The sequence below is a fragment of the Cupressus sempervirens genome, chromosome 6, assembly GCF_028749045.1.
Source record: "Cupressus sempervirens isolate cs-2001-9-10 chromosome 6, ASM2874904v1, whole genome shotgun sequence".
NCBI classification, from domain to species: domain Eukaryota; kingdom Viridiplantae; phylum Streptophyta; class Pinopsida; order Cupressales; family Cupressaceae; genus Cupressus; species Cupressus sempervirens.
In genome coordinates this window covers 556,415,836-556,439,812 of record NC_143123.1, presented here as the reverse complement: position 1 = coordinate 556,439,812, position 23,977 = coordinate 556,415,836, and positions in this window count along the sequence as shown.

The following is a 23,977-nucleotide window of genomic DNA, read 5'->3' as shown; positions in this document are numbered from 1 at the left end:
TTTACTCCTTCACACTTTCACTTTTCTCTAACTTTTCTTGATCTTCCTTTTTCTATGCTTGGTTAAATTTTCTTCTTTATTTCTTTTTTCTTCACACAAATCTCCAAGTTAACAATATTGATTAGCAATTCAATCAACAACTAAAAAATTTATTGAACATCTCCTTAAATAGTGAACTCTTTACTTCAAAATTCTTCCAAATATCACCACTTAATCATATCCATAGATCTTAGATTCAATGTATTTAGTCACTTAGGAAATATTAATTTCATTGAAATTTTTTATCATCCTTATCGTACTTCACTCTCCATTATTAGATCTTCATTGTATTTTTCCAGCCATACATCTTGTAACTAACTTTGACTTGCACCTTTGAACTTCTTGATCATTCTTTATTTCCACTATAAGTCAACTTCAAATATCATCTTTCTTGACTTTTTCTTCTAGGTTATACTCGATGAAAATTACATTTCACTTAGGTAACACATCACTTGGTTAACATATGAATAACTTGATTAACATTAAACTTTAAATTCTCTTTCCTAAATAATCAGTTAATACTATAGTAGCTTGGGAAATAATGTACTCCTTTCACCTTTTCACTCAGTGTATCTTGTAAAGATTGGTGAATACATAGACTTCATCTTTAATTTAATTACATGATTGGATGATTATAAAACAATCAAATGAACATTACATTATCACTATCCAACTCATTCAAGTGCCCATTGAATACCATAATTATATACACTATCTTAATCATACTTTCTTCAAATCTTCTTTTTTAATCAAATCCTCTTCATCAATCAAATCATATGTAACTCTATTGAATTATCATAATGTCTAGCCAACTAAGACTCTAACATCAATGATAACATAATAATTGAAATAGATCTTTCACAAACATTCATAGTATTCTTAGTTACATCATCGGTTGGGACTAACACAATTTTATAGTAAGGTATTTGCTGGCTTAAATGATGTAGTGATGCTACATGGTGCATTGACAAAGATTGGTATAAATTTTATGATAGATGAATGAGTTATTTTGCTTTCATTGATGTCAACTTATCAAGACTAAGTATTTTCAACATATTAAAAGATATTGATTGAATAAAGGATGAGTTATAGTTTATTCTAAGGGTTTCTATCCTACATGAAGATTATTTTATGTGTCATGATGATATGTTTATGATAACACCTATTGAAGCATTGGGTAAGTTATGGTTAATGAAATCAAACTGGGTAAATGTTAAAATAGTCAGTGACAAGTCGTAAATTGATTTGAATGTTATTGTAGATTGATACAATATTAGTTGGATCAATCATGAAATATTATCGCTGACAATGTCTAGATTGTTGAAATATGATTGAAAAGATCATTATTGAGAAAGGGAGATTGTTGACGAAAGAATGTTTTCAATCATTTTTTTGTCATTGATGTCCAACCTATTATTTGCTAGAATGACAATTTCTTGTAAGATCCAAGTAATATCACTTAGTTGGTTGATGAAGAGGATTTAATCAATAAGATGCAACAACAACACCTAGAGGAAAGGTTGTGTCATGATTTCATAATGAAGTACAAGGATCAGTTAAGACAATGGTGAAATGATGTATTCATAATCTACTTGAAGGTACAGAGGTTTTCTACACTTAGAAACTCTAGAAGAAAAAGTTGGAACAAAACTATCTGTAAGGCTTGACTAAATTTGTTAGTGGGTGTTGAGCAAAGGTAGTTCATGCCAAGCAGAAAATTAGTAGGTGTTGAGAAAAAGAAAATTCTAGTGTGTGTCAAGTGAAGTAGTTGGTGCCGAGCAAGTCCAGGTGTCGAGCCAGACAAATGTAATAGGTGTTGAGCATTAGTAAAATTTAGTAGGTGCCAAGTGAATTCATAGTTGATGCTGAGTAACATGGTATGTGCCAAGCATTAGAAAGTAAATAGTTCCAAGCTACTACATTACTTGAAAAGTCAAAGATTCACCAAATCTAAGCTAACAAGTTTGTTATCTTGAATTTTGTGAACTAGGTGGAAGATAAGGATGATGAGCTGGTGGTATAGAATTTGAGGTTAACCATTTTTGGTCGATTGTAAGTGGATTCTAGATGAAGTTTCTAGAAGAAACAAGATAAAAAGTAGATACATTGTATTTGACCTACTCAATTCAAATCCTAATCTAAGTGAGAGAAATAAGAGTAGAAAAGCATTCCAAAATTCCTACTTAAGGAGTTGTTGGTCATGAAGCAAAGAGTGGTTGGATAGAGTGTGTGGTGTCAAGGAGAAGGCATTAAGGAGGAATAGAGCACAAATACTCTACTTCGATAAGTGACCACAAAGGTATTCCATTGGCACAATGAGCAAAGAGAATCATGGAGATAGAAGCATGATGAGTGGACAAGCTGTTAGAGTTGTAAAGACTAAAAGCCAAGAAGAGTTGTGATTTGAATTGAGATTTGAAATATACAAGTTAAGTTGTAAGTTGTATCAAGTTCAAAGCCCTTATTGAATACTCTCTAAAAATTGTATCAGTTAGGAAAAATCTTTTGGACTAAGGTTGTCCTAATAGCCATTGAAAAATCCTTTAATAGGGTGGCATTCCAAGTGAATATTCTAAAGTCCTTTAACTAGACTCACTTCTAATAGGGTTATTAAAATCCCTTAACTAGGTCACATTTAATAGTGTGTTGTAGCCTTTAACAAGGCAAGCCTTTCATAGGGCATCACTTCAAAAGAGCGAGAAAGTTAGTAGCATGTTATTGGTGGTTTTTCCCAAATTGAGTTTCTGTGTAAATCATTGTGTTATGTGTTGACTTTTCATGTCTTATTGCTGCATGTTGATTTAACAGTAACTTGCTAGTTAGAATGTTTAGCTTGGATGCATGAAATGTTTAATGGGCTCACTACACTTAGTGAAAAAAGTTTTATTGGGACATTTGGACCTTGAATAACTGATTCACCCCTCCCCCCCCCCCTCAATTATTCTAAAGAATTTCTAACAAGTGGTATTAGAGCCATCTGCTGATTTAGTTTGAAGGTACTAGAAGCATAAAGATCAAGATGTTTGAGAGAGAAGTTTTGAAGCTCAATAGAGACAACTTCACTATATGGAAAAGTCTAATAAAGATACATCTTGGATCTACAGGCAATCATGCACAAACTTCAATCACAGTGGAATATGTTGATCCAGTTGGTGTGCCTACTATTGAAGATATGTAGAAAAAGGAGCACAACTAGGCAAAGTTGGAAATTGCCTCTAACCTCAGCTACACTAAATTTGATGACATCAAGGGATGTAACACTACATTCAAGATGTGGGATGCCCTATCAACCATTTATGGAGGAGATACAAATGTACAAAGAGTCAAGTCAGAAAGCCTTAGGGGAAAATTTGACAACATGAGAATGGAGGAAGGTGAGAACATTGCTTCATACGCCTCTAGAATAAAAGAATTTGAATGTGAAATTAGAAGTTTTGTTAGTCATTTAGATGATGAAACTATCCTTAGCAAAGTTTTAAGAACCTTGCTACCTAATTATGCTATTAGAGTATCAACTATTCAAGAACTAAGGTGCATACCATGAAACAAACTAAGTCTTGAAGGTTTAGTAGGAAGACTTACTACATTTGAGTTATCCAACTTTGATAACTAAGAACCCAAGAGTCTTGAATCTTCTTTCAAGGTCAAGTTGTTGATGAAAGATACTGAAGAAGTGAAACCAAAGAAGAAGAAAAGAAAGATAAAATATGCATCTAGTGACAATAATATATATGAAGAAGATGTTGAACAATTGGAAGCATTGTTGGCTAGAAGATTTCATAGAGGCAAAGGTAAATTCAAAGGTAAGCTTCTTATCATTTGTTTTAATTGTAATGAATTTGGTCACATTGTAGCAAGGTGCACACAAAAGAAGAACTATAGAGAAGGAAATGAGTACAAAAACATGAGAGAAGATGATGGTAGAGACTACAAAGACAAAGGAAAGAAGTGCTACATTGTTGGTAAAGATGATTCAGATGAACATGATAATGAGGTAGTCTGTGTAGCTATGAAGGATGAGTCAAATGAAGATGAGGCAATAACACTAGTAACCTATGTGGATCATAGGAAATTGATGCTCACATCACATGTTAGGAGATAGAGGTAAGTTTGTTACCTTAACTTAGTATGATGAAAATAGCGTTAGATTTGGAAATGATGCTCCATGTCTAATAAAAGGAAAAGGTTCCATTAAGCTTACAGAGAAGATCTCATTTGATAATGCATATTATGTTGAAGGATTAAATTACAATCTGTTAAGTGTGTCATAGTTAAGCAATGTAGGATGTAAAGTAGAGTTTGGAAACAAAACTGTCAAGATCTATGACAATTATGGAAATCTGATAGGAAAAGGAGAACAAACTAGGAGTAATCTATTTTACCTAGATATGGAGGATGTTTCTTGTCTTATTGTAAGATTTGATGATGTGTGGCTATGGCATAAAAGGCTATGTCATGTCAAATTTGAAAATCTGATCAGCATTAGTGATATGAAGAAAATTAGAGGTTTGCCTAAACTGAAGAAGCTTGATAATACAATGTGCAAACAATGTCAGCTAGGAAAAATGACCAAGTCAAGTTTCAAAAGAAAAACCTATGCTTCCAAAGAAGTATTAGAGTTAGTTCATACTAACTTATGTGGTCTAATATAAGTGCAAAGTTACAAAGGAAACATATATATAATGGTGTTTGTTGATGAGTACTCTAGGATGATGATTGTCATGTTTTTAAAGAAAAAATTTTATGCCTTTCAAATTTTTAAGTGGTATTTGGATAGGGTTGAGAAAGAAACAAGAAATAACTTGAAGTTTCTAAGATGAAATAGAGGAGGATAGTTCACATCAAAAGAATTTGAGACATTCTGCAATGACAAAGGAATCAAAAGACAGACTTCTGCACCAAGAACACCTCCACATAATGGAATTGCTGAGAGAAGAAATAGATCAATGATGGACTGTGCTAGACCCCTAATGATGGAGACAAATATTTCTTTAAAGTACTAGAGAGAAGCTATAAGTAAAACTGTTTACACCTTGAACCAAGTACAAATCAAGAAAGGTACAAATACAGCACCTTTTGAACTATGGTATGGTCACTCACCTAATGTCAAACATTTCAAAGTATTTGGTAGCAAATGATATATTCTTAAGGATAATAGAAATGGTAAATTTGATGAAAAAAGTGATGAAGGCATATTCCTTGGTTACTCCACAAGAAGTAAATCATATAAGTGTTTGAACATTAACACTAACAAAATTGTAGAAAGTGCAAATGTAAGTTTTAATGAATATATAGAAGTTCATAATGATGAACCCACCAAAAGACCAAAGTAATAAAAATCATTTGTATACTTATATGGGGGAATGCCTACTGAAGAAGATGCTTCCAATCAAGTTGGGAATCAACAACAAGTCTCAACAACTATTGAGTCACAACCAGTGAATGCTAAGTTGCATTCAGATGCCGAGTTGTAGAATGAAGAAAATGCTCATTCTAATTTTGAAGTTAGCACACATAAAAAAGATGCTAATTTACCTAAAAGAGTTACACATAGTGACTTTGAAGCTAAAAGACCAAACATAGAAACAAGGATAGAACCAAGACCATCCAAGTATGTCAAAAAACATCACCCTGCTAAACAAATCATTAGAAATAGAGATGCCAAACCAATGAAAATGAATAGATTAAGGAGTGAATCATTCTTGTTGAGTCAGACAAAACCCAAAATAGTGAAAGATGCACTAGAAAGTAATGATTGGTACAAGACCATGGAAGAGGAGATTGAGAAGATACAAAAGAAAAAAACTTGGAGCTTAGTTCCAAGACTAGCTAATAAAAATGTGATCAAAACCAAGTGGGTGTTTAGGAATAAACTAGACAAGAATGGTGAGATGACAAGGAATAAAGCCAAACTAGTTTGTAAAGGATATGTTTAAGAAGAAGGAATAGATTATGGGGAAACATTTTCCCTTGTTGCAAGGATGGAAGGAGTAATAAAATTACTTGCATATGTTGTCTACAAAGGATATAAGGTCTACCAGATGGATGTCAAATCTACATTTTTGAATGGTATATTGGAAGAGGAAGTCTACATAGAACAACCAGAAGGATTTGTGGATGACAACAACAAGGATATGGTGTGTAAATTTCATAAAGCACTCTATGGGCTGAAACAAGTGCTAAGAGCATGGTATGAGAGGCTTCACAAATATCTTGTGAAGATTTGATATGAGAGAATTGATGATAACAACAATCTATACATCAAAATAGAAAAAGGTAAGGACATACTGCTATTAGAAATCATTTTTGATGACATAGTAATTGGTGGTAAAGATGACCTATGCAAGGATTTTTCCAATCAAATGAAATATGAATTTGAGATGTTAATGTTTGGTGAAATCAAGTTCTTTGGTTGCTTAAAATTCTATCAACTAAAGCATGGCATATTTATTACCCAATCAAAGTACATCAAGGAAATACTAAAAACTTTTGGACTGGAAGATTCAAAACTTGTGAGGACACCTATGATAATAGGACATAAGTTATCAAAAAATGATGAGTCAGCTGAAGTGAATTAGACACTATATAGGTCAATTATTAGTAAGTTACATAACGTTGTACATAGAAGACCTAACATAGCATTATCTATTGGTATAGTTGCAAGATTTTCTGCAAATCCAAGAGAAAATCATCTTATGGTAGTAAAGAGAATCATGAGGTACCTAAAAGGAACATATGACTTTGGCCTATACTATAAGAGAACTAAAAAAATTGAGTTGAATGCTTACATTGATGTAGATTGGGGAGGAAATATAGATGATAGAAAAAGCACCAGTGTAGGAGTACTCTATTTAGGCAAAAGACTATTTACTTGGACCAATAAAAAGAAAAGTTGTACCTCACAATCCATAGCTGAAGCAAAATGTGTTGATGCTACCATCAACTACACCAATATTGTATGGATAAAGCATCTACTCAAAGGTATGGAGGAGATAACTAAACCTATGATACTTTATTGTGATAACACAAGTGCCATCAATATATCAAAGAACCCAGTGATGCACACCAAGATAAAGCACATAGAAATCAAGTATCACTATGTTAGAGAGCTAGTTGAAATTAAATAGGTATAGATGGAATATGTTAATTCCAAGGAAAAAATTGTTGACATCTTCACAAAACCATTACCTAAAGATGATTTTGAATATCTTAGAGGTAAGTTAGGGCTGTTACCCCTATCAAAGGTTGTTTAAAGCAACAACAGGACAACACTACATCAAGTAGGTTGATTGCTGAATGATATAAATTGATGTAGAGGATCATGCTTTAGGATTTTTCCTGAAGTAATCAAAGTGTTGAAATTCCAAAAAGTCACAAGAAAGTTGATAGAGGTAGAAACTGGAGTTACTAAAAATTTGACATTTGCATGTTAATATGCTAAGATAATATGTTTTTGGCATTGTTGTCAAAGAGGGAGATAAATAACAGAAACTAATCAAATCTACAAGAGCAACCCAAGGAAGAACTATTGCAGAGGTAGAACTCTTGAGGGATAAATAGTAGAAAGAGAGGGAGAAATAGTAGAAAGAGAGGGAGAAACAATAAGACAACAAGAAGTTGATAGAAGGTGAAGAGAAGCACAACTCTGATCAAAGCTAATAGGAAGAGAAGTAGCAACTAAGAGGAAGAAGATCAAGAACTCAGAGGGAGTTAGCAGAAAAAATTTAGGATAAAGATCTATCTTGTAAGAGAGTGTAATAAGAAGCTGATAGTAAGAATGCTAATAGAAAGAAAAAGTTTTTCTTTTTGGCATTTGGCCTTACTATTTTAGCCTAGTTAATTTGTAGGTAACTTGGTTGATCAGTTTGGTTTACCATCAATACCAAAGACGGAGATTGTTGAAATATGATTGAAAAGATCATTATTAAGAAAGGGAGATTGTTGTTGAAAGAATGTTTTCAATCATTTTTTTTATCATTGATGTCAAACATGCTATTTGTTGGAATGAAAATTGCTTATAAGATCCAAGTACTATCACTTAGTTGATTGATGAAGAGGATTTAATCAATAAGATGTAACAACAACACCTAGAGGAAAGGTTGAATTATGATTTTTTAATGAAGTACAAGGATCAGTTAAGACAATGGTGAAATAATGTATTGATAATCTACTTGAAGGTAAAGAGGCTGGCTACATTTAGAAACTCTTGAAGAAAAAGTTGTAACAAATTTTTTTGTAAGGCTTGACTAGATTCATTAGTGGGTGTCGAGCAAAGTTAGTTCATGCCGAGTAGAAAATCAATAGGGGTTGAGTAAAAGAAAATTCTAGTGTGTGCCAAGTGAAGTAGTTGGTGCCGAGTGAGTTTAGGTGTCGAGCTATACATATGTAATAGGTGTTGAGCATCAATAAAATTTAGTAGGTGCCGAGTGAATTCATAATTGGTGCCAAGTAACATAGTATGTGCTGAGCTATTGCATTACTTGAAAAGTCAAAGATTTGCCAAATATGACTGACAAGTTTGTTATCTTGAATTTTGTGAACAAGGTGGAAGATAAGGATGATGAGTTGGTGGTACAAAATTTGAGGTTAACCATTTTTGGGTGATTGCAAGTGGATTCTACATGAAGTTTCTAGGAAAAATAAAATAAAGGGTAGATACATTGTATTTGACCTAATAAATTCAAACCCTAATCTAAGGAGAGAAATAAGAGTAGAAAATAATTCCAAAATTCCTACTTAAGGAGTTGCTAGTCATGAAGCAAAGAGTGGTTGGATAGAGTGTGTCGTGTCAAGGAGAAGGCATTAATAAGGAAGAATAAAGCACAAAGATTGTACTTCAATAAGTGATCACAAAGGTGACTGCATTGGTATAATGTGTAGGGAGACTCATGGAGATAGAAGCTTGATGAGTGGACAAGATGTCAGAGTTGCAAAGATTGAAGGCCAAGCAAAGTTGTAATTTGAATTGAGATATAAAATCTACAAGTTAAGTTGTAAATTGTATCAAGTCAAAAGCCCTTATTGAATACTCTCTAGAAATTATATTAGTTAGGGAAAATCCTTTAGACTAAGGTTGGCCTAATAGCCACTAAAAAAATCCTTTAATAGGGTTGCATTCCAAGTGAATGTTCTAAAGTCCTTTAACCAGGCTCACTTCTAACAAGGTGATTGAAATCCCTTATTCAGGTCACATTTAATAGTGTGTATTGTAGCCTTTAATAGGGTAGGCCTTTCAGAGGGCATTACTTCAGAAGAGTGAGAAAGTAGTAGCATGTTATTGATGGTTTTTCCTAAATTGGGTTTCCAAGTAAATCACTATGTTATGTGTTGATTTTTCATGTCTTATTTCTGCATGTTTATTTAATAGTAACTTGCTAGTTAGAATGTTTAGCTTGGATGCATGAAATGTTAAATGGGCTCACTACACTTAGTGAAAAAGTTTTATTGGGACATCTAGACCTTAAATAACTGATTCACCCCCTCCCCCCTGTCAGTTATTCTAAAGAATTTCTAACATAGATGATATGGTTATGATATCACCTTATAATGTGCACACATACAGGTAGTTTGGTGATCCTGATGAATAAGTGAACAAGTAAAAGGGTAAATGAAGAAACATGTTAATAAAAATTGATAAACTTGAGCAAGTTATGATTATTTGTCAAGTGGTGACGGGATTCAAATTATTGTTGTTATTAGTGTTGACTTTCATGTAGTAGGAATGTATTTGCATGATTTTTGGAAAGGATTTGAATTTGCATTGATCAAGATATGCCTTTGAGGAGGATTGCTCATGAAATTTCTTTTTGGTCAAAATGGCTTACCATATGGTTTAGTTTCCAAGGTGAAATTTAAATATTAGCTGACATAGTTAGACAAAAATGGTTTATGAGTGGTTAGATACATTATATCTTATTGTATTTGATTTGGATTTGCACCATCTAAAAGTGGACGCACTTGAGCTTTTACGACCTTTTATCTCCCTCTTCATAATGTTTTCTTTAGACCATGGATGTGCTCGTGGTTAATTCCTTTTTCTCCTTCTTTCTTCCTCTTTCCACCCTATTTCTCCTTGTATATGCTTGAGCTTCATGTGGCTCCCTTGACCTTACCTCATAGACCAAGTCAACCTAGACTAGACTAGGTCAACCCATCTCAAGCTAGTACTCTATAGAGTGCCCTTTCAAGTTGACCTAGACCTTTAGTGTCCTTTTCCAAAGAGAGTTATGGGTTTTATTCCTTTTGTCATTTCATTCTGAGATTTGCAGATAGATATTTAGAAATAGTTCAGATCTATGAGTTTCAAAGCTAAAATACATCTTCCTCTATGCATTTAGAGGTGAGTCTTTTATATTTTATTTCCTTTCATATCTTTACCCTAGATCTACATATTAATTGGGCTAATTACGTACACAAAGCATCTTAGTTTACATTATTTAAGCAATTAGTTTGATTTCGTATCCACATTTTCCTATCAATGGTCAAAGAGTACATTTCCTTGTATTAGGACCCTTCCTCTTTTTGGTTCTAGCTAATATAATTTGGATCATAAGTGGAATCATATTTGGAAATTCCTCTCTTTCCCTTTCATACACATTTGAAAGGGTTAGTGACCGGGACAAGAAAAGATCTATAACCCTATTAAAGTGTCTCCCTTTTCCCCTAAATAGGATTATTGAATATAGGGTTTGTGTTAAGGTGGTGGAAATAAGTTCTACTTAATAGAAAGTTGGTGAAGAAAGTTGTTTCTTACAAAATTGGAGAAAGATTTGGTAGCAAAGAAAGTACAGTCTAATCAAGTGCAATCAAGCTAGAGAAGATCATGGGCTATGAGGATGTATACACTTAATTTTTTTCATTTAAATTAATTAAATATTTTAATATTTAACTAATTTCCTTCTATTATATTTATTAAATAAATAAATAAATAGAGTTAATTAACCTAGGTTAGGTCCCACTATTTTAAGTCCACTAATTAGTCCTATTACATAATTTATTTAATTACTCAATTACACACTCATTGATGTGACTAAGTCTCCTAGTCCATGTCACATGGTAGCTCATATTTGCATAAATAATTAATTTTAGTTAACTATTAATTAAGTCTATTTTTCATCACCCATGTGTCCTATACTTAAGGTGTTAAAGAGAGTTTTGTGTCCTCAAAGGGATGAGTCATAGAGACACTTTCCCTTACATGATTTAGTCCTCGGGACACTTGCCACTTTATGACAAAGTCCTTGCCACCTCCCCTACATTCTAGTGATTGGTCAAGCCACCTCACTTAGTTAAGGGTGACTCATAAGACACTTGTACAAAGAGTACTCATTAAGAGTAGGATCTCACCACCCTTCTCTCAATGGTCTTTATGAGAAAAATGATATATGTTTTCCCTTTCCATCTCAATTTACACATTTATGTCAAGGTGAGAGGAACATGACCCCTATTCTTTCTCTCACATCCCAACCAATCCCACATTTCTCTAATTCTCTCAAGCAAGTCAATCATAACCCTACACTTGTTCAACTTTCACTCTCAACCATTAATTTATGCCACCTAGGCTAAGGTCTCCAAAAAATATATAAAAGGAGCCTTCATTCCCATTTAAAATATAATTAGTAGTATTTTAAGAGAAATTATTAAGCATTTTAGCAATTCAAGAGCATATTATTATCATTTTAGTATTATCTTAATAACATTGTTATCATGACATCATTAGGATCATAGTTCATTTATCATTTTCCATTGTATCATCTAGTTTTTAGAAGCATTCTAGGATCATTTTTATAGAATTTCGTTGAATTCATAAATTTCCAAAACTTTGAAGCATTTTGAAGAAGGAGAATATTTGAATAATCTAAGAAATAAACTGGTCAAATATTCAAATCTAGGAAGAAAATGAAGGCTAATTGCATTTGGTAAGTAGAGGTAGAAATCTTATTTTATGCTAATTCTATTTGCATTTCTTCATTGGGCATGCTTAATTAGATTATAATTACTTATTAAATAGTCAATTTTTCTCTAACAATCATTTTTCATATATATATTCCAACTTTAACCCTCAACCATGGATTTGTGCTAGATAGGTTAGGGTCTCCCAAAAATCTATAAAAGGAGCTTTTATTCCCATTTGCAAGATAATTAGCAATCCTTGAGAAATCTAGTATTATAAGGGTGATTATTAAGCACTTTAGTGACTCAAAAGCATCTCATTATCATTTTAGTATTATCTTCATAGCATTCTTACAATGAAATAATTATGATAATAGTTCATCTACCATTATCCATCATATCATCTAGTTTTTAGAAGGTTTCTAGGAGAATTTACATAGAATTGTATTGAATTCAGAAATCTTCAAAACTTTGAAGCATCTTGAAGAAGGATCACATTTAAAGAATTTGAGAGCTCAACTAATCAAATACTAAAATCTAGGAAAACAATGGATGCTAACTACATTTTGTAAGTTGAGTTATAAACCTTATTATTACTTAATTAAATCTACATTTCTTTATTGAGTGTGTTTAATTAGATTATATCCACTTGTTTAATATTCTATTATGCATTTACACTCATTTTTCATATAGAGGAATAGTGTTGGAGCTTAATAGGATTTGATCATTCAGAGGTAGTGAAAAGAAAATCCCTTAACATAGTGAATCCTAACATATTCTTATTTGTATGTCCTCTAACAAGGTGGCATTAAAAAAGAGTGTTTAAATTCTCCTAACCAGGTTTCTATTAATAGGGAAAATGTCCTAACCATTCTATAGTTAAATCCCTTAACTAGATAGCACCTAACTATGCTTTTGTGACCCTTTACTAGGCAAGCTACTCACATAGTGTATTTTGGAAGAGTATAGATTTTGTGAGCATTATCTCACACTATGATTTTCACCCAAATTAAGTTTCCAAAAGATAAACCTAGTGTCTATACTTTTTAGTTGATTTATTGTGATTTCATATTGTTAAAGTTCATTTTCATTAGATTCTAATTGGATATTTTAAGAGGTTAAAGTTTGAAGAAGTTTTAATCAGTACTTTTGGTGATTTTTGATTCACCCCCTCTTAGTAATTATGTAGTGCCTCTCCTATTTGACTTATGTAAGTCATCCTGATGGATGCAAATTTTTTGATCTTTCATTGAGATGGGATCATGATTGTGACCATGAGTGGTCTACACCATTGAGGTGATTTGATTTATGTTTCTATATATGTTGCTTTGATTATGCTTTGGCTGATTTATGAGATTATGATGTGATTTATGGTTCATTAAGGCTTGTGCTAGTGGTTACCAAGATTGATGTGGTATCATGAGGTTGTTACGTGATTACCTTGAGATGTGTGCAGAGATTGCATTATGTGCTTTTACCATGCTATGTTGGACTAGGTTCCTATAGCAGTGGTTAGTTATGTTTCTAACTATGTTTTCTTATGTGTTTTATGTGACCTTTGTTGTTGTTGTTTAAACAACCATTATTAAAAGCTTAAATAGTTAGAAATGGATTGTCCATGTTGGATTCATTGGTTTGTGTTGCAGATATTTACTTTGCTATATTTTGATCTGAGAGATACTTGTTACTCATGTTATGTTTTACATTTGAGAGGACCTAAGGGTTAAATGTTATACCTTGATTTCAGTATCATAGATGTTAGACTACTATGTTGTTTAGTTGATCATATTGCCATGACAATGCCATTTTGAGATGCAGTGTGTTTTATGATGATATCTAGTTATCCAGTATTTGGACATATGTTTGATTATGTTATGTGATAGATTTAATGCTATGGTTATTTACTTTATTCTTATGTTGTTATGCTTTATGTGAACATGAGTGATGTAAATGAATTATTCTAATATAATTAAATAAATGGTTAAATTAGGTGATTTAATGCATTTATTGTTTAGGCTATGTTATTATATGCAATTGCACTTGATCATGTTGTTTAGTGTGCAAGATTTATATCCCTAGGAGTGACACATGGAGTTATTGATTCAGCTATTCATATTTTACCAGTGTCATCCCTGTATGGTTGACATATCCTTATTTTAATTTTTTAATTAAACCTTTCAGTGATTATTAAATTTGAATTCATTTGCATTATGTGATTAGACTAGTGAGCATGTCTATGCATTTAGAGGTTTTCTTTGTTGTGAAAGTTGATTAGGAAATTTATGTCTTTTTGGGTTTTTGGGCTTTTTAATTGATTTATTTTAATTTTTAGTAGCTTTGCCATAGATGAATTTCTATTTATAGGAATAGCCTATTTTTATTTGGGTCAATTCAGGGTTTAACTAGGTTGGCTGGTTATTTGCCCTAATCAATTATTCACTCAAAAAGTGAATAAGTATCCAAAAAAGAATTTAATTCCTCACTTCTCACTTTTGAATTAGAAAGTTGGAGAGTAAAACCCAAAATCCTTTTCATGAGGATTTACTATTTTGTTCATTATGGGGTCTACGGGCATGGGATCATCTAGAGGTTGAGCTCATTGCTCAAGGAAACCATGGATTGCCATGATTTTTAGCTACTTCTGTGGGCTATTTATTTTATGGTTCAAATTTCTATTTTTCCCTTTTGGCTATGAGGTAGGGCTTTCCCATTTTATTGTTTCAACTCTGTTTCTATTTCTATTTTTGGTAGTCATTTGTTTGGAGGTTGAGAACTAGTGTTCCTTTCCATTTTTGTATGCTAGTTCTACTCAGTTGGGCAAGTACAAATATTTCCCTATTTTTTGGGATGAGGGTTTGGGATTTTACACCTTTATGCTAGCCATTTTTGCATACGTGTTTGAACTTAATTATTTTTAGATTTTTGGGGTTTTTGTACCCAAAGGTCAAATGAGTTTTAATTTTAAAGTTTTCCAAAATTTTGGGGTTTTTACCTCATTTTGCATGCCACCCTATTTTCTCAGGTTTTCTTGGCACAATGTGGGTCGTGGACCTGGATGATCCATTTGGATATCAATTGGACCACTATTGTACTTTTTTTATTGTATTGGTATGCATGTCACACCCATAGTGATTTTATACCCGTTGTTATGGTTTCTTTTGGAGCTTTTTTAATTTCTTGGACACTAGGATTCATGTAGAATCCATGCTCCTAGATTGAGGCTAGTTGAGTGATTTAATGATGTATGGTTTTATTAGCTTTGGGATTCATGTAGAATCCATCCTCTTGAGTTGTTTTTGGTTGCGTGATTTTTTGCATTGTGTTCTCATCCAGTCCTTATGTTATGATCTTCATAATGGTGGTACACCACACATGAGTAGGTGCATGTATATTTGTCGGGTGACTTGTGGGGCCTGATCTTCCATGGTACTTCTAAAATTTATGATCATTAGGGTTGGGCTGGGAATATGCATCCCCACAGGCACTTGTCATAGGATTAGCATGGGTAGGGTAAGGTAGCATATGGAGGGGCTTCTATCTCATAGCCTGGTGTCCATTTCCTAGTTGACAGAGGAAGTTTTAAATAAGTGATAACTAAATTAAAATGTGTGAATGTTAATAAAACTAAAGATAATAAAATGTTTGGGTTGTGCGCCTTCCATTGAAAAGAGTTGCTGCCTAGGTTGTGCACCTTCTATTGAGAAGAGTAGCTACCAATAATAGCTTGGGCTTGTTGATGCCAAGCAACTCTCCATGATGTCAGCCGCTACTTAGTAGCCTATTGATTTTCTAACTAGGACTTGTACTTCTTGCATTATCTTAGGTTCTAGGTTACAACTATCATACTGTTTGGCATGAGTGTTAGCCATGTATGTTGTTTTTGTGTGTTTGTGGTTGGATCATTATCTCCATCAACATAGTGGGTGTGGACCTATGGGTGTCATGTGGTTGGGAGGCATAGCTACCTATACCACTACTAGGGATTGGTGTACAGAGATGGTCTTTTGTCCTAGTGCAACCATTGCTAGATGTTTTTACTTGATGCTTTAGGTGCCAAAGTATACTTTCTTATGATTTATACTTTTATTGGAATGCTTAGATATCATGTTTAGATGATGTTAGTTTATTTGACACATTCCTATATTATGATGTTTAGCATATGACTAGATGATGTGAATTGCTTTGTTGGTGTATCTATTGCTTATAATGATGATCAACATGTAATAGGTGATGTTATCTACTTGGTAAGATTATCTTATGCTTTACTTCTTGCATGTTAGATTTTGTTATGCTTATGTTGTAGCATGTTTTAGTAGTGGTTTCCCTATTATGATAGTATCGACGATTTGATTAGTGGCTTGGGATGTCACGCGTGGGGGATGGCTAGGATCCATGATGGTCTTATGATACTATTGATAGTTGGGAGGAACCATGTACTTAGTTTGGTTGATCAATTATTGCAATGTTATTTCTATACATTGCGATGTTATTTTTGTACATTGCAATGTTACTTTTATTCACTGCGATGTTGCTTCTAGTACGTTCTTTTACTACTATGGTTTTAAATGGATAAATGTTTCTCTTTCTTGTTCATGGCATCTTGTTGTTTATGCTCTTGAGTGTTTGTTCATTGATCTATGTGGATCTAGTACTCCCTGGTGTGGAGGTTCTGATCTCAATTTTCCTCTTATGTTTATCCTTTAAGAGTTTTCCTTATTATCTTGGGTGACCATGTGTCAGCATGGGGTGATACAATAATTTTTTGCATGTCCATTAAAGTTCTATCATGCAGTACTGGAAAGTATCGCACCCCTTAGGAAGAAATATTGTGTAAGACTAGAAAGTATCGTACCCTCATTGAAGATTTATCATACGATACTTGAGATGTATCGCACACCCTTTAGAAGAGTGTTTCTCAATCCCTGAAAGTGTCATGCTCTTTATCGAGTAATATCGCATGATACTATAAAGTATCACTTAGTGCTAATTTAAAGTATCACCTAGCTTTTACAAAAAACCTATGTAGGTGGATAGCAGACACTTTTTAGTAAGACCTGGACTTTTCAAGAAGTGTTTTGGGTACCCTCTTAGGTGTTCTTCAATCCTTTAGAGTCACATTTTGAATTCATAATGTTTCAATTTGGATTTAGTTACACATCTTTCATTGTCAGTCATTTTGTTGGGTAGTGGCGTTTGGAGATTTGTTGGTTTCTCAGATTGTTGGTGAAGTCTTCCATTGTAATTCCCTTGACCAACACATAACCAAATAAACATACAAAAATACTCCATACATACATAATAGATTAAATCTCGAACAAATTTTTTTTAATAACCAATCTCCATTACAAATTAACCTTTATACAATAGGTACAAAAAAGTACTCATAATCAGCAATGTAACATTTCAAAATATTAGATCAGAGTATATAACATATCTATACTCTTTTATTAAAAGTACAATAACTTAAATACATTCTAATTAACATTGGTTCTAAATGTAAACAATCATTATCTTCTAAGTCCATAACCAACCCTATCTCAAACCTGAAAACAAAACAACACAACCACAACACACCAAACAGGGCTTAGTAACACTAATTAAATTGATAATATCTCCAAAAAACTTGCATGTTAGATTTTATGACAAAACTATATTCATTTAATCCATATAACAGATATAATGAAAATGCAATTTTCTTTTCACATTCAAATATAAAGCAAGTACATGATTTCTTATATGCAGATATGCAAAAATAAACTCGTATAGAATATGACAAGGTAATGATCCAGTAGTCCATGGGTGTCAACATAAGAATCTACGTTCAGCCACTCATAGAACTCAATATGTCAGGTGAAACCATAATGTTCTTATCTTATTATATGATTCCCAACCCATGAAATTTTAAATATTACCACTTGATTAAATAACTGTCATAAACTTTCCCATAAGGATCTAGACTAGTGTCGAAGGGCATCTGGAAACATAATTCTATCACCACAAGTTACTTGCTTTATGACAGCCACCCAATCTAAAGGATCACACTTGCATAATCTAACATGCACATAAATTTAGTTATACTAATTGGAAGAAAACTAAGATTAATTTTCCAATTCCAACTAATACACTTATTTCATTTGCTTCAATATAACAATTGCACTAGCAAACAGAAATATCATATGAAACCATTTTTTTTCAATCTTCCAAAGTATCAAATGAAACCATATTTGTAACCACGCTTTTCAACTACATAACAGCTATATTCAATTAAATAGTAAGGAATTGACTTTTCTAAAATTCATTATATTTACATTTCATTTTAAAACGTAATAATAAAACTATCCACATATACTATTACTTACTGACGTTAGATTATACAACAATTAATCACAATAATTTCCAAATTATATATCTATGGTAAATCTAACAATTCGATTCATAAGAAAATACATATATACTTATACCTATATTCTCACACCTATATATATATATATATATATATACACACACACACACACACACACACACACACACACACACACACTTGTCAACTATTCATATATATATATATATATACATATATATACATACATACATACATACATACATACATACATATATATATCTATATATATATATATATGTATGTATGTATGTATGTATGTATGTATGTATATATAGATATAGACATATATATATATATATATATATATATATATATATACAGATGTATTTTATATAAATACAAACATAAATATATAATACTTACAAATTAAACTTCAGATCTACAATAGATATGTATAAAACTTATTTCTTTCGCTAAATTTTAATTCCTTAAAAAAAATCTTCATTTCAAAATAAAACATCATATAAATCCTATCGAAATGCTTCAACAAGCTCCACAATGTTCAAGTTTTGATAAAGTTATAAACAGAAGAACATTAACAATGTTGTCGTGTTTCAACTCCTAATTCCAAATCAAAATCACCATACTTACTAATTCAATTTGCGTCACACACAAAAACTCCAAAATACCAAATTACACACCCACATGAACTGTTTAACAAAATGCCTCTTCCCAGTTCCAACTATCAACATAACTTAAAGTTTGCAAAATTGATTAATCTTCATGCAATTATATATGAATACTAAATATCATACACAATCAACAAAGTATCGACTTGATTAAATACAACTTCCAGCACGTCGACAATCAAATGAAACTATGCTATCAAATGTAAAACCAATCTTGTTCAAGATTTTTACTAACTATTTGTTGTAATACCTATGTCTTGTTTCACAAGTATAATTCACAAAACTACTATTCCAAACATATGATATTTGTTTAACACTTTAGCTAAAACCCAAGACATCAAACATAACCGAATCCCCAACTCCAACTCAAAAAATCATTCGATAAAATGATTGTGTTACTATTAACTTGCAAACCATTGACAAAATAACTTACTCTTAACCGTTGACAAAATAAGATCTCTGCAAATTCGTGGCCGTGACCGAATTTCACCACAAACTCTTAACCGTGGCTGAGTTGTAAATAGTAAACAAAATATTAAACACCAAAACTAGGGTACACATAGAGTTCGACTCTTTTAATAGCCGATAATCATATATTATTTCAAAAGCACACGCATGAATTACAACCACAAACATACATATTAAATCACAAAACCCAAATACAAACAAAATTACCATAACAAAATCTCCATTACCACACTCGAGTATGGGTATACACAGAGCTAAGTATCACACATAGAGCCATGCTCTACATATATCCATGCTTGAGTGTATATACACATCATAAAAAACTTATATTAACATTCTTACATTTGTGCACCCGATTCTGGGTTTACACGAAATTCAACAATGAAAACATTAAATACTGCATACACCCAGAGTTGGTTGAATTCCTCTTAATCAACAAATTTTGTATTAAAAAATCACCATAGCTAAATAAAACATAAAAATGGATAGAGGATAGAGTAAGAAAAGCCCCCTACCTAAAAAATGCGAAATGAACACAAAAGATGTTACCTGGAAAAACCCTCTTCTTCCAAAATCGCAGGCCAAGCCTTCAAACCCTCAAAATCTATACACAGAGATACCAATGAAACTTTCTTAACAACAGTAACTGAGAAAAGTGAAACCATAAAATGACAACAGAATCATCAATAAAACAAAATTATGAACCTCTAAAATGCTAGTAGGAAATGATAATCTCCATAGTGGTCATCAATTTCCCCATGAAAGCGCAGAGAAACCCGCTCAACAGAGCTTCCATAATCCCCAACTGAAACCCAACAATGGTGGTTTGAACTATACTTCAACTAACTCGACGGCCAAAACAAGCAATTCAATGCCCATAACTGTGAATTTAACACAAACATAAAAAATAATGCAAATTCCAACACATGGCAACCAAGGTACCAACTCGACATTCGAAGAGCCTGCCCACCATAAAAACTCACTAACCTTGCCGCCATAAACCAAAACCCAAAACTCCCATGCCAAGCTTTAGTTTAGGCATCAATTAACTTAGGCAATGCTTTAGTTTTAGGTTTTATGACTTAGTTAAATCCCATGCCATAGATTAGTTTAGGCACTAACTCACATGAATTTAGTATTAGGTACTAATCTAACATTAATATTTGTATCAATATTAATATTAAGATTAATCCTAAGCAAAATTAATATTGCTTACTAATTAATAAGTATACATATAATTTACAACTTGTATAAATATAAATACAAGCACACGAATACATAACGTTATAAATATATATACAACGTTATAAATATACATACATATATATATACTTAAAAACTGGCAAACAACAGATTCAAGATGCTGCAAAATTTTAAAGCCATCTTATACAAAAGTTTGAAAGGACAAATTAGACAAAGGTAATACTGAAACCATACTAACATTAATTCATAAAATTTGATTCTTGAATCTAGATTGATTTAGTTAATAAGATTCTGAATAAAACACAATACTGAAAATATTAAGACATCTATTCTAAGATTCAAATTTTGAGTAACCTCTGAACTCTCAAAGAATTTAACATGATAATGCTAGAATTTAAAGTAACTTTTAACAAGTACCAAACTATCCAAAAAAGTAAACTAATCTCAGAATTCTAAGGTATTAGATGAAGATCTGTCAGGGCCATGACACCCTCCCCCACCAGCTTAGGCTTACTCCTAGAAGCCTAAAAACAAATGAGGATGTGGAGCTTTTATTGCCCCTGTATCTTTCCAAGTTGCAAAGGTATTATCATTATGATCCCATAATACCTTTACCTATTCCACCTTGTGACCTCTGAGATTTAGCTCTCTTTGCTGAATGATTTGCACTGGTTCCAACATCAATTGGCCATCCACTACCTGTAATGCATTCCAATTCAGAACATGACTGATATCAAGTATATATTTCCTCAAAATAGACACATGAAAGGCATCATGGATTCAAGATAAACTGGGAGGAATAAAAAATTTGTAGGCAACCAGACCAACACGTTCGAGAATTTCAAACGGTCCCACAAAATGTGGAGACAACTTGGAACCTTTACCATATCTAAGAGGACTTTTTCTGGGTCTGATCTGCAGAAATACTTTGTCCCCAACCACAAATTGATGCTCTATCTAATGCAAATCTGCATACTTTTTCTGTCTATCCTGTGCTGTAACAAGGTGTTCCCTGATTCATTTCACTTGTTGTTCCATATCTTGAAGCATTTCAAGATCTAGGAGAATTCTATCTTCTAAATTATCCCAATTCAAGGGTGTTCTACAAGGTCGTCCATACAAAGCTTGAAAAGGAACCATACCTATAGAGCTGTGATAACCGTTATTATATGAAAATTCAACTAAATGCAAGAATTCTTCCCATTTGTTCTGCCTATCCATGACGTACATCCTGAGCATGTCTTCCAGAATCTGATTTACATTCTTAGTTTTCCCATCAGTCTCAGGATGATATGGCAAACTAAAATTTAGTTGGGTACCAAGCTTATGTTGCATAGACCTCCAAAGTGAAGATGTGAAAACTAGGTCCCTATCTGATATGATCTTCTTTGGAATCCCATGCAGTCTTACTATCTGTTCCATATAAATATGTGCTACAGATGCAACATCATATGAAGATCTTACTGGAATAAAATGTGCCACTTTGGTTAACTTGTCAACTACAACCATGATTGAATCATGCAGCCTAGCTGATAAAGGTAATCCCACGATAAAATCAATGGAGATGGTATCCCATTTCCATCTAGGCACACTATGCGATTGAAGTAAACCAGCAGGATGCTGATGTTCAGCTTTTACCCTTTAACATTCTAGACATCTAGCGACAAAATCTGTAATATCCCTCTTCATACCTGGCCAATAGTAATACTATTTAAGATTAGCATTCATTTTCTTAACACTAGGATGTGCTGAATAGGGCGCTTTATGTGCTTCATACATTACCAAATTTTGTAGCTCTCCAACTTCAGGAACATAAATACTACCTTTGTAGATCTGCAATCCATCAGTGCTGATAGAGTATCCCTCAAATCTACCTTCTAACATACTGCCACTTTCTATAATAGCCTTGACATCTAAAAACCAAGGATCAATAATTATATTTTGCAATATTTTCTCCTTCAAATCCACTATGAGAGTTAAAGAAGAGAGTTCGTGACATCTTTTGCTAAGAGCATCAGCCACCTTATTCTCTTTACCTTGCACATATTTAACTTCAAAGTTATATTCACACAAAATTCCATTCATCTGCGTTGCTGTGCATTTAGATTTGGCTGTGTGAAAATATATTGAAGACTTCTGTGATCAGTACATAACTCAAAATGCTGTCCAAGGAGAAAATGCCACCATTTAGTCAACGCATGCATTACTGTAGCAAGTTCTAAATCATGAGTAGGATAGTTTAATTCATGATCCTTGAGTTTCTTGGATTCATATGCAATCACCCTTCCATCTTGCATTAAAACTGCTCCTAATCCATCTAAGGAAGCATCTGTGCAAACCAAAAATCCTTTACAAGTATCAGGTACAACCAATACAGGTGCACTAGTCAAACGTTCTTTAAGATGTCAAAAAGCCTCTTCACACTTATCTAACAAGATAAATTTCTTACCTTTTCTCTATAGAGAAGTGATAGGATGAGCTATTTTTGAGAAATTAGCCACAAACCTTCGGTAGTAACTAGCTAAACCCATAAAAATTCTCACTTCAGACAATTTTGTAGGTGCTAGCCACTCTACAATAGCTCAAATTTTAGCTAGATCCACAGCTATTCCATCTCCCATTATAATGTGTCCAAGGTAACTTATATCTGATTTGAAAAATTCACACTTTTCAGGATTAGCATGCAACTTATTCCTTTGGAGACATTCAAAAACTTGTCTCAAATGCTGTTCATGCTCCTCCAAGGAGTTAGAATAAACTAGAATGTCATCCAGAAAGACAACTACAAACTTATCAAGGAAGGTTTTAAAAACTTCCTGCATCAGACTCATAAATATTGATGGCGCATTTGTTAAACCAAAAGGTACAATAGTGAATTTGTAATGCCCATACCTAGTTTGAAAAGCTATTTTATGGATATCGGCTTCTTGAATTTTAAGCTGATGGTACCCAGATTTAAGATCAATTTTAGAAAATACTTTAGCACCCTTCACTTGATCAAATAAATCATCAATTATAGGCAATGGATACCTATTCTTGATAGTAACTTTATTCAACTGTTTGTAATCAATACACAGTCTAAGTGATCCATCTTTCTTCTTAACAAAGATAACAGGTGCACCCCAAGGAGAGACACTTGGTCTAATCTGCCCTTTCTCAAGAAGTTCTTCAAGTTAAACTTTGAGTTCTACCAATTCTTGTGCTGTCATGCGGTAAGGAGTTTTAGAAATTGGTTTAGTTCCAAGCACAAGATCAATCCTAAAATCTATTTCTTTCTTGGGTGGATTTCCCAGAATTTTCATTACAAAAATATCAGAAAATTCCTTCAATAAAGGATGATCTA